The following is a 17,420-nucleotide window of genomic DNA, read 5'->3' as shown; positions in this document are numbered from 1 at the left end:
CACAGTCACATACACATCAATTCCACGGAACCAGATGTGAATAGTAATACCTAGAACTTTGAGCTCCTCATGCCACTCAATCAACAAGCAAAAAAATACTTTGTGCTTGCTAGGATGTTTAATCCAGACAAACACAAGGAAACTGGCCTTCTCCACATGGAAGGAAGTAAGGAATAGTGCAAAAGGAAAATGGTGGTCACAAAGTGATTTCCTACAAGGGGTTCTGAAGTCATGGAAGGAAAAGATTTGTTTCCCAAGGCCCAGACCCATATCTGAGCAAATGTTTGTTAATTAAGTATTTGCTCACTTCAGTTCAGAGAAGGGGTATCATATATTTTCTGAACAATGTAATATATCCACTGTAAATAATAAGAGGTCCTGCAAATGTATATCAAACTTGAGATACTATGACTCTATAATTTGTTAAGCACAGAATAACAATTAAAATAAAACTATTATTCTTTAGCTAAAGCAAAAGTAAAAAGTAAAGTAAAACTAAAGTAAAAAAAAGATTTTGAAATATTATTTTTTGCATATTCTTATAACTACTATGCATTCTCCATTTATGTTGCTGATCCATCTGTTTCTTAACTACCCTATATTCTATATCCTAAAATTAACCAAGTGACCTTGGCATCCAAAGGAAATAAAGAGATCAGCCAGGTGCTGCTGGCTCACATTGACAATCCTAACTACTCAAGAGACTGAGATTTGAAGATCAGGATTCGAAGCCAGCCTTGGAAGGAAAGTCCATGTGACTCTCATCTCCAATAAACTACTAGAAGTAGTGGTTAAAGTGGTGCTGTGTGTGGGTCAAGTGGTAAGTGCTAGCCTTGAGCAGAAGAAGCACAGGGACAGCACACAGGCCTTGAGATCAAGCCACAGGACTGGCAAAAAGAAGGGGAAAAAAGGAAACATCTTAGGGAAATTTGAGTTATGAAGTAGAGTAAGCTAAGAAAAATAAATTAAGATGAAAGGTGTAAATGATATACCGAGTAAAGGCAGGTCACTGGGGGCCTGATTCATTGACATCAATCTCTTCAATTTATTCCTCTACTATCATATAAAAAAACTTGTATGATGGACATCTCCAGGGTCACTTGATGGCCTAACATCCCCATCAAGATACAAAGCATGAGAACTTCTGCTAACTCCAGTCCTGAATATCGACATCTTAAACCAACTTTTAGAAAGGTTACACCTTGTAGAAACTTCTTGGCTGAAAGGTCGGACTCGCTGTTTATGCAAAGCTGGTTTATGAATAGAAAGCAAGGAAGAAAATTCAGAGTTACTATAATAATATCTACATGAGTGGGACCATAGTGATTCTTGAAACTATTATTAGCATATTAGTATACTTTTTTTTGTATCTTGCAACTTTGGCATGGATTAAAGTTAATGCTTTCATTTGGTAGTCAATATTGATTGTATTACATTTTCTTAAGTTTTAAGTTACTGTCGTGCATAGAACTTAAACATTGTAGGAGTTTACTCACAACTGTTTTCTTGTTTCTGAGAATCATATTGAGGGAATTACATAGTCTCATGGGCAGATAATTTTCCTTATATTGAAAAGAATTAACTTTTTTTCATTTACTTTAATGTATCTGGGTTGTTAATTTCTAACACATTGGTGGAAAAAGCCACAGCAGGAAGCTTATGGCGCTCACTGAGATATGTAAATTACAGTAATAATCTTTGCATTAAAAGTGATAAAATAAACTTAATGGGTCCAACCCCACAGTTCTTATGCTGAACTAAAAAGAAAAAGAACTTTATGAATAAAACTGGAAATGTTCAACTAAATCAAGGAGGGCTGTTGCTCTAGATTATAGCCCTTTAGTTATTCTTAGAACTCTCTTATAAAAACAGTGGAAAGATTCAAAATAATCTGGCTGGTTTCTGGCCTGAGGTTTTGTCTCATTACTAATAGATGTTTTTAACAGAATAAATATCATATGCACATAAATGCAAAATATGCTGGAAGTCTGTTTCTCCTTTTCTCCTTTATTTAAAAAGAAAGGCACATATGGCTTTCTGTATTATAGGGTATGTGTGTGTGTGTGTGTGTGTGTGTGTGTGTGTGTGTGTGTTGTGTGTGTGTGTGTGTGTGTTGTGTGTGTGTGTGTGTGTGTGTGTGTGTGTGTGTGTGTGTGTGTAGTGGGGTGGGGGTGAGGAGAAGAAGGGAGTTGAATTTGGCCTTCCACTTACTAGGCAAGCAAGCATTCTGCCACTTGAGCAATGCCTTGATTCCTGTTCTGCTTTAGTCACTTTTTCGATCAGAGCTTTACATTTTTGTCTGGGGTCATCCTCAACCTATGATCCCTCTACAAGGCTTATTTGCTGAGACATGTTTTCACTATTTGCCTAGGCTATCTTTAAATTCTCTATCTTGGTCTCCTGGTTAGCTGGGATTCATATGTGTGTCCCACCATGTCAAACCTTCTGTAAAACATAAGAATTAATTCTGGTACTCGGTTTCTATGGAAGAATGGTGAAGGGATGTAGTCATTCTGTTCAGCACACATTATATAAAAATTGAACTATGTAACTTGAGGGTAGAGATGGGAGATAAATCGTATAGAACAACAGAAGTAGTGACATTGATCCAGAGGCGTTGTCTTCAGAACCTGACTTATGGAATTGAAGTCTCTTTGCACAACCTCTTATTAATAAAAAATAAGTAAATATAAAAATGTCAGGGGAAGGGGAAAATAGGAGCTGTCTATTCAAATAATTTTGAATGCTCTTCTGCTAAATGTAAGCACAGATAGAAAAGAAGGATGGAGGTGTTCTACTAGTGCATAGAAATGAGAAAGAAGCTAAGTGTAGGGTGTTACTTATCACTTATGTGTGGCTGCATTGGGCTAAGTGTGTAGCTGTGCACAGCTCAGACAATAGAGTCGGGTTAATGTTTGGAAAGACCATACCTCTACTTCTCATTCTTGACCACAACCAGCTCATGACTCAACAGCAAACCAAGAAATAAAGAACAACAGAAAGGTATTAGTAACTATCATAATAGCAGCAGGAGAATTTTTAGAGCACTTACCAGGCATGTAGTTTTGAGAGTGAAAGTCTTCACATGGCTTCTCTGGACTTGCAGTAACAGGTGGGTATGTGAGAGATGGAACACACCCCTCCCCCTGTCACAAAACAATGCATCATTTTACAACAATTGGTATTTACTAGCCAAATGATCATATTCCATAGAAGGCCAGAAATATTAAGATTTTTATGCCCACTATTTTTATATATACTACTAAAATTCAACAGGCTCAAAAAGTAGCAAGCTTCAAAATACTTCCAGTCTCAGTTTAACTCCTGTTAAAATAACTGCTCTTCCTAGATTTGTGCTTGAAGATACAAGAAAATCAAGGAAGAAAATCAAAGATGCCATTTCTTTCTTTTATGTTGAAAAAGATTTTTTTTCTTTATTTGAAACTTTGCCTTGACGCTTCAGAGATAAACAGTTTCTACTCTTAATGAGAATTCCAGCACAGCTCGAGCTGGTTCAAGCTATGTTGTTTTTCTCATTGTTTATGGCTGTTGTCTGCTTTGAATGAGTGTGCCTGTGCTCTGATTGGTTGGCACTTATTGTACCATTTATTATATACAGTATTTTAAACAACACCTCAGAGAATAACTGACAGAAAAGTTGGAAGTAATTGTCACCTCATCCAAAAATCCAATTATGTAGGAACTTCCATGCTGTAGTTGGAAGGCTGTTACATGTGTCCGATATGAGCAGCAGCTGCCCACTCTGTTATTGCTCTCTGGAGAAATAATAGCTCAAGGATGTCCAAACTCTTATGAGAATAAATCAAAACACTTATCAAGTGTTTGTACTTGCTTATACTAGTCATATTTCCACACATTGGGGCATACTTAAAAATTGTTCAATTATTTTGTGGTGTTTGTATTTTTCTACATTCAATAGATAAGAATCCGAGTCTCCCAAGTCTTTTTTACATCAGCTCAGGAAAAGAGTCTGATTTTTTTTCTTTCTTTGTATGTTCCTCCTCCATGGTATAACCCCTGTTTTCACAATATTTGATGTCAGTGTCCTGCATCTTGTATCAACACTTCTCTAATTTGGGGAGGAGAAAGGAAAAAAAACAAAATGATTAAATAGGAATACAGGTTGAACCATTGTAACAATGAGATGCACAAGACACTACGTTGAAAAACGAACTTTATAATGGGGATGTGGGGAGTGTAGTTGTATAGGTGGGAGGGTAGGGATGGTAGGAGAAAAAGGAGGAGGTAACAATGCTTGAAAGGAAATGTACTCATTGCCTTGCTAATGAAACTGTAACCCCTCTGTACAGTATTTTTTATAATAAAAAGTATAAAAATTCTCATCACAGTATTTAAAAAAATATTGGGTATCTATTAATATGCAAAGAACTATGATAATGCCATGATTTAGAAAAGTTTATAACATGGATTCTCCCCTTATAACATCTTCCAATATATGAAAGAAGGTGTGCAATATGTTTTGAGTTAATCCTACATTTTGTTAATGAGCAGCTTTCAGGGAAAGCATTTCAATTTTTATAGATTTTTTATGTATTTATTTATTATTTATTTATAAGAGGTTTGGATTTAGGCCCTTAGTATTTGCTAGGCTAGGGCTCTACCACATGAGCCACATTCTAAGTGAGTTTTTAAGGAAACAATTAGGCAAAATATTAGGAAATTGTTTTGATTGTAAGAGTATGAAAAAGCAAAATTCATTTATTGAATAAATGTGTATGAAATAGGCTGATGAGTAAATTTGATGTAACCTTAGACACAGCAGACAGACAGCTCAGAGTTTCCTGCTTTGGGATTCTTGTCCCACTAGCAGTGGCCAAGAGTGAGTGTGGAAAAATGTCCAGGAGGGAAGGGCAAAGTGAGGGTGAAAGACAGCCTTTTATGTCTGTTATGCAGATGAAGCTTTAGCTTATCTGTGGAAACACACTGATTTCTAGTATGGCTGAGCTACATTTTGCTTCTGGATAATAACGGGTACATTTATGGTTTCTGAATCTGAGAGTAGCAACCCAGAAGGTGGGCAAACCATTTAAGGAACATTTTCATACTAGCATGGGTGGTACAAATTTTAATACAGATTAGTTTTAGTTAAAAGCATTTATGAGCCCACTTACTTCCTGTTGGCTAGGTTTGACTGGCTAGGTTTGAGTGTGCAAATACAATGGAATTCATTTCAGTAGACTCGATTCAGAATGCTATTTGTGGTGGAGTCTCTAGAACACGTCTCCTCTTAATCTTTCCCTATTTACCACTGACATGCACCTGATACAGGACTCCAACAATGATTATTACTCTGCTCCTTACCTCCAAGCTGAGGTGCTCAAAGAGCCTGTTCTGCTTTCAGATGATAATGCTGCTCTGTACCAAGCATCTCTCTTGCAATGTGAATTTAATTTCAGAGAACAACAATAGCAATTCTGTGTTAACTCTTCAAAGAAAAATGAGTATTGTAGGAACAAATAATACTCTGGTGATTTAAAACAACACTGGACTATTAAGTAGATATCATTTCTACTTTTGTACAGTCATCTAGAAGAGGACTTATCAAAATGTTTAGGTGGATGTTGCATTGTTTTAATAAGCAGAGAGTTTCCATGTTTACTTGTTTAATAGCTAGCATTCACCATATATGGAGTACTTGCTGGTCATACATGTACTGTCTAATGTAATTTCTCAACAAACACCATGCAATGGAAAATTAGTTTTACGCCAGTTTTGTAAAGAATAGTACTAAGTTGTAGACTGCTTAAGTCAGCACCTTTCCCCCGGACCAGGTGTGTACCTTGGCTTTTTCTGTTCTCTTTGTGGAGAAGTGAGATAATTTTCATTGCATTCTATTCAAGTATCTCTCCTGAAATTATTTTTGTATGCTAAGATTGATCAGAAGAAAAAAGCTTATGTTGAGTGTTAAAAAAATATAGTGGAACAGTAAGCTAAAGAGTGTTGGAATTAATTAATTAATCACAGGAAGGCAGCCACAGCTGTTTTGGATCATGCTGCATGTATTTCCCAGAACCAGCACAATTATTTAGAACAGAAAGCAGAAGCAGAGACATTGATTGGAACTGCAGGGGGAATGTCGGTAGGCAGAATATAATTGCTCATTATTTTATTTGTATCTTTGCACTTCCTTGTTTCTCCTTCCTTTGTTCTTTAATAATACTCAAGACTTTGCATGAAAACAAGTTCTTTTCATGGCTCATATATTTAGTTTGGTCCTCTATCTGGTCTCACTAGGAAGCCATAATCAGTTTCTAAGATCATTATCATTTCCACACAAACCAACTGGTACGTCATAATCCTAGAAATCCAGCTTTAGTAAGAATGGATGAGCTAAGAAATAAGACATTTTTTCTCATACTTACCAAGTTACAAACTCAAAAGAAGAATGCATATAAAAAAGGAAAAGAAAAAGATAACCAATGTGCTCTAAAATAAAGTCTTTATTTATCCTTGAAAATTGAATAATTTCTTTTTCAATGAAAGAGAAACATCCTCAGGTTCAGAGCCTTGGATGAATAAACAATTAGAATTTATAGATTTATTTTCTATTTTTCTAAATTTGATTTTACTTTCTGTTTGTGGCAAGTGTTACTATTTTTTCATGTAAAATACCAATATATTAAAATCTTTTTAGCACCCTTATATAAGTAAACTTTTATTAGAATATTAAGTCAATAATGTGGATGACAGTTGATTGTGGAAAACCCATAGACACTGAAAGAAATGAGTGTGGTTTAGACACGTGATCAATAGCAATGGATAAAAATAGAAATATAGATTAACCTGGGGGACATTGTACTAAGTGAATAAGCCAGACACAAAAGTAAAAGTGCTGCATAAACTCATTTTGATCTGGAATATATTTTAAAGTCAAATATGTAGAAATATAGAGTACACAGGGTGGTAAAAGGCAAGTAGGGAGGGAAATGAGTATAAACTTGCCACTATATAAAATAATTATAGGATGTAATATATAGAAGGACTGCAGTTACTAGTATCATGCTGCATATTGAAAATTTGCTAAGATAGAAGTTCTGAAGTACTCTCAAGACAAAATTATATGAAGACATAGAACAAGTAATGTCTATGTACATTGTTTTTCTATAGTGTTTATTTCCTGTGATATGCAGCTCAAAATATCATGCTATTGTATGCATGCTTTTAATTTACAGAATAAAATATAGCTAATGAATAAAATTTTCTGTGGTTATTTAACTGCTCTATAAATGATTTATTCAGGTTGATTTGGTTAATGCACACAGTAGCAATCTTTTTTTTTTTTTTTTTTTTTTTTTTTGTCCGGTCGTGGCGTCTGAACTCTGGGCCTGGGCACTGTCTCTCAGCTCTTCAGCTCAAGGCTAGCGCTCTACCACTTGAGCCACAGCGCCACTTCCGGCTTTTTTCTTTTTGCTTATGTGGTGCTGAGGAATCGAACCCAGGGCCTCAGGCATGCAAGGCAAGCACTCTACCACCGAGCCACCTTCCCAGCCCCAGTAGCAATCTTTTTAAACCAATGTTTGTCTTCATGTGTTTTATGTATAGTGTAAAAATTATGAAAATTTAAGATTTTTTTTGTCAGTAATGGGGTTTGTACTCTGGGCTTGGGTGCTGTCCCTGATCTCTTCAGCTCAAGGCTGGTGCTCTACCACTTGAGCCACAGCACCACTTCCAGGTTTCTGGTGGTTAATTGGAGATAAAAGACTCATGGACTTTCCTGTGCAGACTGGCTTTGAACCATGATCCTCACATCTCAGATTTCTGAGTAACTAGGATTACTGGCATGAGCCACTGGCGCCTAGCTAAAGTTTTCATATCTCAATAATTTCATTCTGCTTTGGAAGATTGAAAATTAAAGAATTTCTTTCCATTGAATTTCAAAATGAAAAAAACAATTTGTATTTTACCTAAAGGTTGTTATGGAGTTGCGATGGTGACTTTTAGTGACAACTTTACCTGTTGCTTACATCAGTAAAAACATAATTATTTTTACCAAATACCAATTAACAAACAAATGGAGTACTCATAACTGCAGTATGCATCATTGTAGAGAAATCCTTACCTTTTAAAAACAATTGAATCCAATATCAGATAGCATTTAAATCAAAGGTCTGCAACAATTTTATTCTTCATCACAAAGCCAGATCGTAAACATTTTTGGCTTTGCCAGCCATGAGTTCTCTGTAGCAATTAGGTAAAGATGCTGTTGTAATCTGAAATTTCCCACAGACATTACAGAAATGAACTGTGTTATGATAAAGCTTATATAACCAAACAAATGGTAAGATGAATTTGCCACTCTCAGCTTAAAATATCCTGGGGGAAAAATTCACTACAAAATGAATCTTTGTTAAAAATTTTATTTAAATTTTTTTCCCCTCTCAGTCATGGGGTTTAGAACTCTGGGCTTGGGCGTTATTCCTCAGCTCTTCAACTCAAGGTGAGCACTCTACCACTTGAGCACCACTTCCAGTTTTCTGGTGGTTTATTTGAGATGAGTCTCATGGACTTTCCTGCCCAGGCTGGCTTTGAACCGTGATCCTCAGTTCTCACCCTCCTGTGTAGCTAGGATTACAGGTGTGAGCCACTGATGCCCAGCTTAAATTTCTTTTTAATACGACTTCTTCTTCTTAAGCCTGAAAAGTTTAAGACCAGCAAGCCAGTAGATTTTACTGAAGGCAATTTTCTCATTTATCTTCAGACACATGCTCTGTGTACTCGCACGGCTCTTTCTCAGTGTATGGGAAGAAGAAAAATATAGAGGAGACAGATTATGAGAGAGCAAGATGGTTGGGGGGAGAAACGAGGGTGAGTACTGATTCTTAAAAGTTAAGTTTCTGTAACCTAATCTGCAACTTCTTACATACAATAGGTCCTACCTCCCATTACTGTCACAGTGGACTTTAACATAGGGCTTTAAGGTTTCCTAGAAATTCACAGCAAGCAAAATGTCAAACATCCTTGCTTTTTAAAAACAATTAATTTGAAGGCACTCTTAAAGCTTTCTGACCCAAACCAGGTGATCACAAGAGAGTATCTTTTTACTTTATCTTTCAATATAGCAAGAATATGACAAATAAGATTCATTTTATAACATCCTATAAAATCGATCTCATTTTCTTTGACAGCTCACCCTTATTGCTTTCAAGAATAATATTAAGAGCCATATCACTAACTTCTCCATAACTAATTTTTAGGATTGATTTAATATAAAATCAGTTGATTAATTTAATCTTAACATATTAAAACAAGAAAAAAACCATGACATAACCTTCTTTAGTACTTACGAGAAAGATACATCCCTTTTCCTATAGGAAGCACATATTTTATTGTTTTTTGTATGAGAGTATTAATAGCCTATTTTCTACCTCAGCAAGTCTATTGATTTTTGTAAAGGTGTCCTTTTATAAAGCATTGTATTGGATATTTTTAATGGAAAGTTGTCAAATTTATTTCTTTGAGATATTTGTGTATACACATATTGTCAAAGGTAATGTTCTCAATATCTCCTATGTTTATTTCATGCCAAATGTATGAAACACAAATTTTTTAAATAATGTTAAAAATAATAATGAAGGATAGGCTGGTTTGTGCTTGAAGTAGTAGAATATGTGAAACGCAAATGGGAGATTTTGAGTTCAAGACAGAGCAGTGGAAGAAAATTATAGATGAAAAGACATATCCTAACTAGAGTTTCTAAGTTTAATAGAATTGGTACTTCATCATTTGCATTAATCTTTTTGTTAAAAATCAGCTTCCTTGCTGTATGTATGTATACAGTTGCATATTCTGTAATTGCTTTACTGTTGAGCTGTACTTTAAATAGGAAATATAGCTCTTAAAAAGAAAATTAACCATACAAAGGTTTTTAAAAAAAATAATGTGCAGGGAAATCAGTGTTTTGGCATGTTCAATAAGGTTACTCAAACATTTAGAGGAAATAATAATATAGCTATTTAAACTTGATACCTTTATTTTAAACTGTTATTCCAAACTTAAACTTGACTTTAACTGCAAGTTGTTTTCTTAAATTAATAGCTATTAATATATCTTGTAGAAAATTACTATGCTTCTACTTGCTAAGTCATGCTTCTATTTCTGTGATAATAATTTTAGTATTGGAGATCTATTTTTTATTTTATGATTAATGTAATTTCTTACGTCATTATCTGGAAGAGTTTTTAAAATGGTAATTAATTTGTGAGGGGAAAAAGTAAGGTAATAGTGACGATAAACATTTTATACATTTCTCAGTATTACTGTCATTTGTTTTATTTCATTTACATGTCTGCCATAGTAGTTATCTATTTTTTGAAAGCCATCACATAATTGATGTGTTCCTCTTTAAACAAAGTAAGCACAAATATAACTTTGTACAGTTTACTGTTTATTATGAGCATGTTAATTTTCTTATGTTAGCAGAGTTTCTTTTGGTTTTCTCTCTTTGACTAATTTGTGTAAAGGGGCTGATCTTCACTGCAGGATGCCATTGCATTTATCTAGGTCTCATCAGAAATAAAGTAACTAAATAATGAATACCATGCCTGAAAAAAGACAGAATCTCTATGCCTGACTCACTGTCACCATTTTTGGTATAATGAGTTTCCTATTGCTATTCTAACAAATTACTGCAAAATTAATGGCTCAACTTATTTACCATAGCTAAGATATGGAACCAACCCAGATGCCCCTCAGCAGATGAATGGATCAAGAAAATGTGGTGTATATACACAATGGAATTCTTTGCCTCCATCAGAAAGAATGACATTGCCCCATTTGTTAGGAAATGGAAAAACTTGGAAAAAATTATATTAAGTGAAGTAAGCCAGGCCCAAAGAAACATAGGTCCCATGGTTTCCCTTATTTGCAATATCTAGTATATGTGTGAGTCAAGCGGAAAAGGTCAGATAATGTGATGTTAAGAGAATGAACCCTTAGATATGTATTTTAATGTTTTTTTCTTTCATGCATGTGTTTCTAACGCATTTATAAGATTACTTCCTTGTTGCTTTGTATGTCCCTCCCCCACAGTATAACCCCTGCTTTCACTATATTTGATGTCAGTATAACTTGTGGAGGAGATGGGGAAAAACCAGTTGTTTAAGGATACAGGTGGACCTGTTGCAACAATGAGAAGTATAAGTTGTCATGTCCAAAACGAGCTTTACAACGTCGGTGCAAGGGTGGGGGGGAGGGGAAGGATTGGGATTGGGATTGGGATTGGGATTGGGAGGGGGGAGGCTGGGAAGGGATGTGAAGGGTAAACAAAGGAGGAGGCTGCAATGCTTGGTAAGAAATGTATGCATTATCCTGCCCATGTAATTGTAACCCCTCTGTACAGTATGTTCACAAATAAAATTAAATTAAATTAAAAAAATTAATGGCTCAAAAACATAAAAAAATAACTTTCACGTCGTGTAGTTTTTCAGGTCTGGAGTTGAACATAGATTTTACCATGGTGAAATATTGCAGTGCTGTTTTATTCCTTATGGAAGCAACTACAAAACACTGTTTGTATTTAAAGATCTCCCTTATGCCTTAGTCCTGTGGTCTTTCCTCCATCTTTAAGGCCCATAGTAGAGTTTCTGGCTCTTCTCATTGGACACCTTTGTGATTCTCTTCTTCTGTATTGGCCCACTTGAAAGCTTTTTGCTCATTAGACTGTGATCACCTTGGTAAAGTTCTGATCACTCAAGTTCCTTTGCTGATAACATCTACTCATTTCTATTTTGCACAAATACAGGATCCACATGGAAGGCTTAAGAAATGAAAAAATTTGGTAGTCTTTCCTTTGCCCAACACATGTCTTTTATTTTTGTCATTCCTGTTTTCAGATTCAGATTAAGTTACACATGACTTATAAATTAATGGAAATGAAACTGGTCTTATCTATAATTTATTTCCTTTAATCTTTGTCAAATTTATCTTTTAATTGGTTTCTAAGTATGTTCCAAACAGTTGTTTAGCTTTCTGTGTCTGGCCAGGAATCTATCTACATAAATTATTGCATTTGGCCACAATTTGTATTAAATTATAAATATTCCCAATGTTAATACACAGATTGCATTGACAGAATTTGTTTGCCTGAATTGACCATCAGTTTAATCAAACTAATTAGTTTATTAGCTCAGTAAACAGCTTATATTTGGAAAATATTTTATGCTGCTATTTAACTTAAAGAAAAAAGTAGGTAAGATATCAGGTTGTTAGTAAGAAAGAACAAAATTTAAGTATTAGATGTGTACTTTAGAAAAAATATACTCATCATTGCTTATTGAAAAAACGTGCTTATATTAGTACTTTATATCTAAAAATACCTTTAAGGAAACTAAGTCAACTTCTGGCACCTTTTTAAAAGAACATATTTCATCGAAACTACCTAATACATTTATACAGAGACATGATACAATTAGGAGGAGGCAACAATACTTGATAAGAAATGTACTCATTACCTTGCTCGTGTAACTGTAACCCCTCTGTACAGTATTTTCACAATATAAAAATTATAAAAAAGACAAAAATTTCAAAGGTCTATAATATTAATTTTTATTATGGATTAAAAGAACATTTTCAGTCCTAGTATAGTAGTACATGCTTATAATTCAAGCCATAGGTAGGGCAAGACAGAAGGATCACAAGTTGGAGTCCAGCTTAGGCTACATGGACCCAATCTGTCACAAAACATAAAAACAAAATCCCCAAACCAAAGAACCCCATATTCTGTTTAGATGAACTCCATATTCTGTTTAGGTGATGTGATTTGCTTAATTCTCTAAATTTATTATACTTCCCTATCTTTCATTATTTGCTTTTCTGACAGGGGTGTATTTAGTGAATTCATCAGTGCTGGGTTATCCTAGGAAAACGGATATCACAAAAAAGGTACATTAGTTTCTTAATAATAAAAATAAAAGTCAAAGAACTATTCTTTTCTCCAGATCAAATATTTTTCAAAATCAATTAATGATTGATTCAAAGTAATAAAAACACATTTAATAATCTTTACTGAAGATTTTGGACCAGATTGGGATTGATTAAAAACCAAATAATAGACATGCCTAAACCACCTGCATCCATTCATAACTAGAGTTCAGTATACTAGGAGTTAAACACTTGTTTTTATTTTTAGTGTTGCAAAATTAAGAATAATTTTAATAGGTTCTGATATTTATCTTTCTAAATATTTTTTTCTTTTTAACTTGTAGGATTCTATCAAAAGAGGAATAACAAAAGTCTTAATAAGATTTATACAAATACATATCCAACACAAACACTGATGCACCAGTTTTAAAGTTCATATTGTGCTTTTCTAATAATGTAGTCTTTTAAAAATATTATCAATTAGTTTAGGTTTGGGGTATTTAAAAATTCTTTATGCTATTGTTTGATGGTTCTATGATTAGAATTTAGGGCCTATCACTTGCTAGGAAGCACACTATCATTTGAGAGACACCGAAGTCCCTTTGGTTTTAGTCATCTTAATGGGGCTGGAATTTTGTAAATCTCTTATATTTTCCACATATCAACAATGATACCACATTCAGCCATGACACTCAGCTATTATTTGAGATAGAGTTTCCCAAACGTTTTTCTCAGCCTGACCACAAACTGTGGTTCTTCTAATCTCAGCCTGATGACAGACACAGCCACTATGCCTGGCTACAGTACACATTTATTGTTGCTATTGTTTTTTTTCTATAAGCATAATTCTTTCATATTGATCCAAGTTTCTATGCATCAGTAGTCTCCCTTTTCTGTTGCAGAGTAGTTCTCTGTTGCATGGATTACCACATCTTTATTTATTTACAATCTATCCTTCTAGATTCATTGAGGGACATTTTCTGGGTCTCTAGTTTGGGATACTGCTAAAAAACCAAAAATAAAAAAAACAAAAGTACTCTGCTAAGAGCATTGTAAAAAGATTTCCATATCCAAGAAATTCTAATTTTTTCTATAATAAACATGTGGGGATATGATTGCTGGATTTTAACATTTAACATTTAACATTTTAAAAAGCTGTCACACTCTTTTCAATGGGGCTGTGCCGTTTTACATACTTGACAGAAAATATTTGCAAGATCCAGTCACTGGTGGGTTCGATTTTAAGGAATATAAAATACAAAAATCTATCTGGAAAGAGTCGCTCATTGAAGGTGAATACTGAAGCCTTCTTCATATAACGTGATTCGCTCTTGTAAAATGACATTACATCCAGCTGCTTGGGAATTTATGTATTACTTTTTATATTAGTCAGACTACATTGTTTTGTTTTTCGGTTCAAAATAAACAGATTTTATTGGTAAAACTGACCCTAAACAATCCAAAATTCCATATATCCTTTTTTTTGGGGGGGGGAGTCTGGTCGTAGAGCCTGAACTCTGGGTCTGGGCGCTGTCCCTCAGCTCTTCAGCTCAAGGCTAGTGTTCTACCACTTGAGCCACATCACCACTTCCGGCTTTTTTCTTTTTGCTTATGTGGTGCTGAGGAATTGAACCCAGGGCCTCAGGCATGCAAGGCAAGAGCTCTACCACTGAGCCAACTTCCCAGCCCTCCATATGTCTTCTGAGACTACTGGCATTAGCAATGAGGACAGGAGGACTCTAGCCATGGAAGACCATTACCAAGATTTGGAATGTGATACAATCTAAGCAGCCAAACTGGAGTTCCTTTAAAACAGCTCCTGTTTAAAAGCTATGTGCATGTGACCATATAAGATGATGCTTGGTGAAATGAACCCCAAGATGGGGACATAAGAGGGTTTTCTTTATTGTTGTTGTTTTTAATGTTTTATGTGATTATTTCTTTGTTCCTTTTGTATGGTCTTCCTCCTATGGTGTATCTCTGTTGTCGTTGTATTTGATTTTGGTACCTTGCATCTTGTATGCAAGATTTATATCTCTATCTATATCGCTATCTATCTATCTACCTATGTACACACATTTATCTAATTTGGGGATAGGTAGGGGAATAACAAAATGCTGAAACAAGGACACAGGATGACCCATTGCAACAATGATATTCACAAGACACAATGTTGGAAATGAGCCTTACAACTTTGGGGGGGTTGGGAGTGGAGGAGGTAGAGAAAGGAAGGAAGGAAGGAAGGGATAGTGGAGAAAAACAAAGGGAATAACAAAGTCAGACAAGAAATGTACTCACACCTTACTGATGTAACTGTGTACAGCATCTTTACAAGAAAATAAAATTTAAAAATTATTTTACTCATTAACAATATATAAAGAATCTTTAGAAACAAGATAACAACATCTTGTGTTATCTTCACCTTGAAAAAAATACAATCAATCCTTGAACATTCCTCCTGGCCCTAATTGGGTCCTATGCTCATTCCTGAAGGGAGCCACTTGAAAGTATAAAACAAATTTTTTCCCAAGTCTAAGGCAAAAAAAGTTCATATTTTTTTCTTTTTTTCCTACTTAATTATAAAACTATAGGGAAAATCAATGGAAGAAAGGTGGAATAACAAACAAAATAATTTTAATCTAGTTGGTTTTATTTTTTTGCCCTCTGCAATTGAGTGTCATTTATTAAAGCTCATGGAAACAAGATTGTAATTATCTACTTTTCTAGTTTGTTTCAGTCCATATATAAATTACTTACTTTAAAGCTCTATTGCTTCCTACATTTTCTGATTATCTCATCTGCCAACTAAAAACAGAATGAATAGGAACTAGAACTGCTTTTATAGAAGTAGACATACGTATGCATTATTTTCTCATCTGTAATGCTAATAACAATTCTAGAAATTATAAACTTTAGTAAGCATAAAATAGTCAATCAGAAGGTGAGCAATATGAAGGAAACTGGACATAATCTCTGATAGTTAAGGCTTTGGTGTGAAAATTTTACCCAGAATCACAGGCATGTATCTAGCCTAGATCTGGTAAGAGTACTTTATCCTCCATTCCAGATTTTGTAGCTATGTTTGAAATGTTTCTTTTTCTCTCATTTAAGCCATGTTGTGACCATAATTTATTAGTTCTTTCTTCAACATTTTATTTATATCTTAGAAAAATTTCTTCCAAGTAGAAAGCTTCTGCAAATATTAAAAAAACTTCCTTGACACACGGTTAATAGCTACCAATCACAACTTCCAACAAGCCACAAAAGTTTCAGTCATGGGGCTTGAACTGTGGGCCTGGGCGCTGTCCTTCAGCTATTAAGCTCAAGGCGAGTGCTCTACCACTTGAGCCACAGAGCTACCTCTGGTTCTCTAACTGTTTATTGGAGATAAGAGTCTCATAAGATAAGACTTTCCTGCCCTGGCTGGTTTCAAACTGTGATCCACAGATCTCAGCCTCCTAAGTAGCTAGGATTACAAGTGTGAGCCACCCGTGCCTGGCCTGTTCTATTTTTTTATAAAGCAAATAGTGCTATATAATATGTTTCCATTCATATTGTCTACCTTCAAGTATTTAACAAAAATAAAACAGATGCATCCCTTTCACTAAATATATTTCCCAAAGCAAGTATGTTACCACCTCTTAGCAGCTACAAATGATCAGTTTAAAGCCAAATATAGTTATTATTATCCACTTGGGTTTCTTTATGTGAAGATTAGAAATTATGCAATGAGAGGAACCTTCTATACCTACTTATTTCAGAATCAACCATAACAAACATTGTCCTTACACTGCAATAACACTTAGCAGAAATTAGAATTCAAGGTTGAAAAGAATATCATACAAAGCCAGGCGCCGGGGGCTCATGCCTGTAATCCTAGCTACTCAGGAGGCTGAGATCTGAGTATCACGGTTCAAAGCCAGCCCCGGCAAGAAAGTCCATGAGATTCTTATCTCCAATAAACTACTAGGAAACCGGAAGTGGCACTATGGCTCAAGTGATAGAGTGCTCACCTTGAGCTGAAGAGCTGAGGGATAGCACCCAGGCCCAGAAGTTCAAGCCTCACAACCGACCAAAAAAAACAAAACAAAACAATATCATACAGCATTCCTTTTGGCACACGCTGTTTACCATACAGACTCTGTGGACAATGGACAATGAAAACCCAAGTTGAGATATTTGAATGTGTATTGTGAAGGATCACACTCAGGATTGAGTGAACTGTAGGCAATTACTGGTGTCCATGGTTTAAATATAGCTTGGCTGAGAACACCTTGGAGATAACTGTGCAGACCCATTCATTGTGCCAACTTGAGTCAATAATTGGTAACTGTTGGGGTTACCTCCAAACACCATGTTCCTCCAGGAATAAGCCAGCATGATTAGCTCTCAGCAATTGGCTCTACTTTTGCTAACTTCTTGTGACTGGTTCTTCACACACAGTCACAGATAAACCCCCGTGGCTGAACACAGCTGATGACTCATTTCATGGCTTTCTGAATGTCTCTTTCAAAGCGAGA

Source organism: Dipodomys merriami, unplaced genomic scaffold (genome assembly GCF_024711535.1).
Source record: "Dipodomys merriami isolate MVZ:Mamm:240054 unplaced genomic scaffold, mDipMer1.0.p SCAF_8, whole genome shotgun sequence".
In the NCBI taxonomy this organism is placed as follows: Eukaryota; Metazoa; Chordata; class Mammalia; order Rodentia; family Heteromyidae; genus Dipodomys; species Dipodomys merriami.
Note: the sequence above shows the minus strand (reverse complement) of the source record.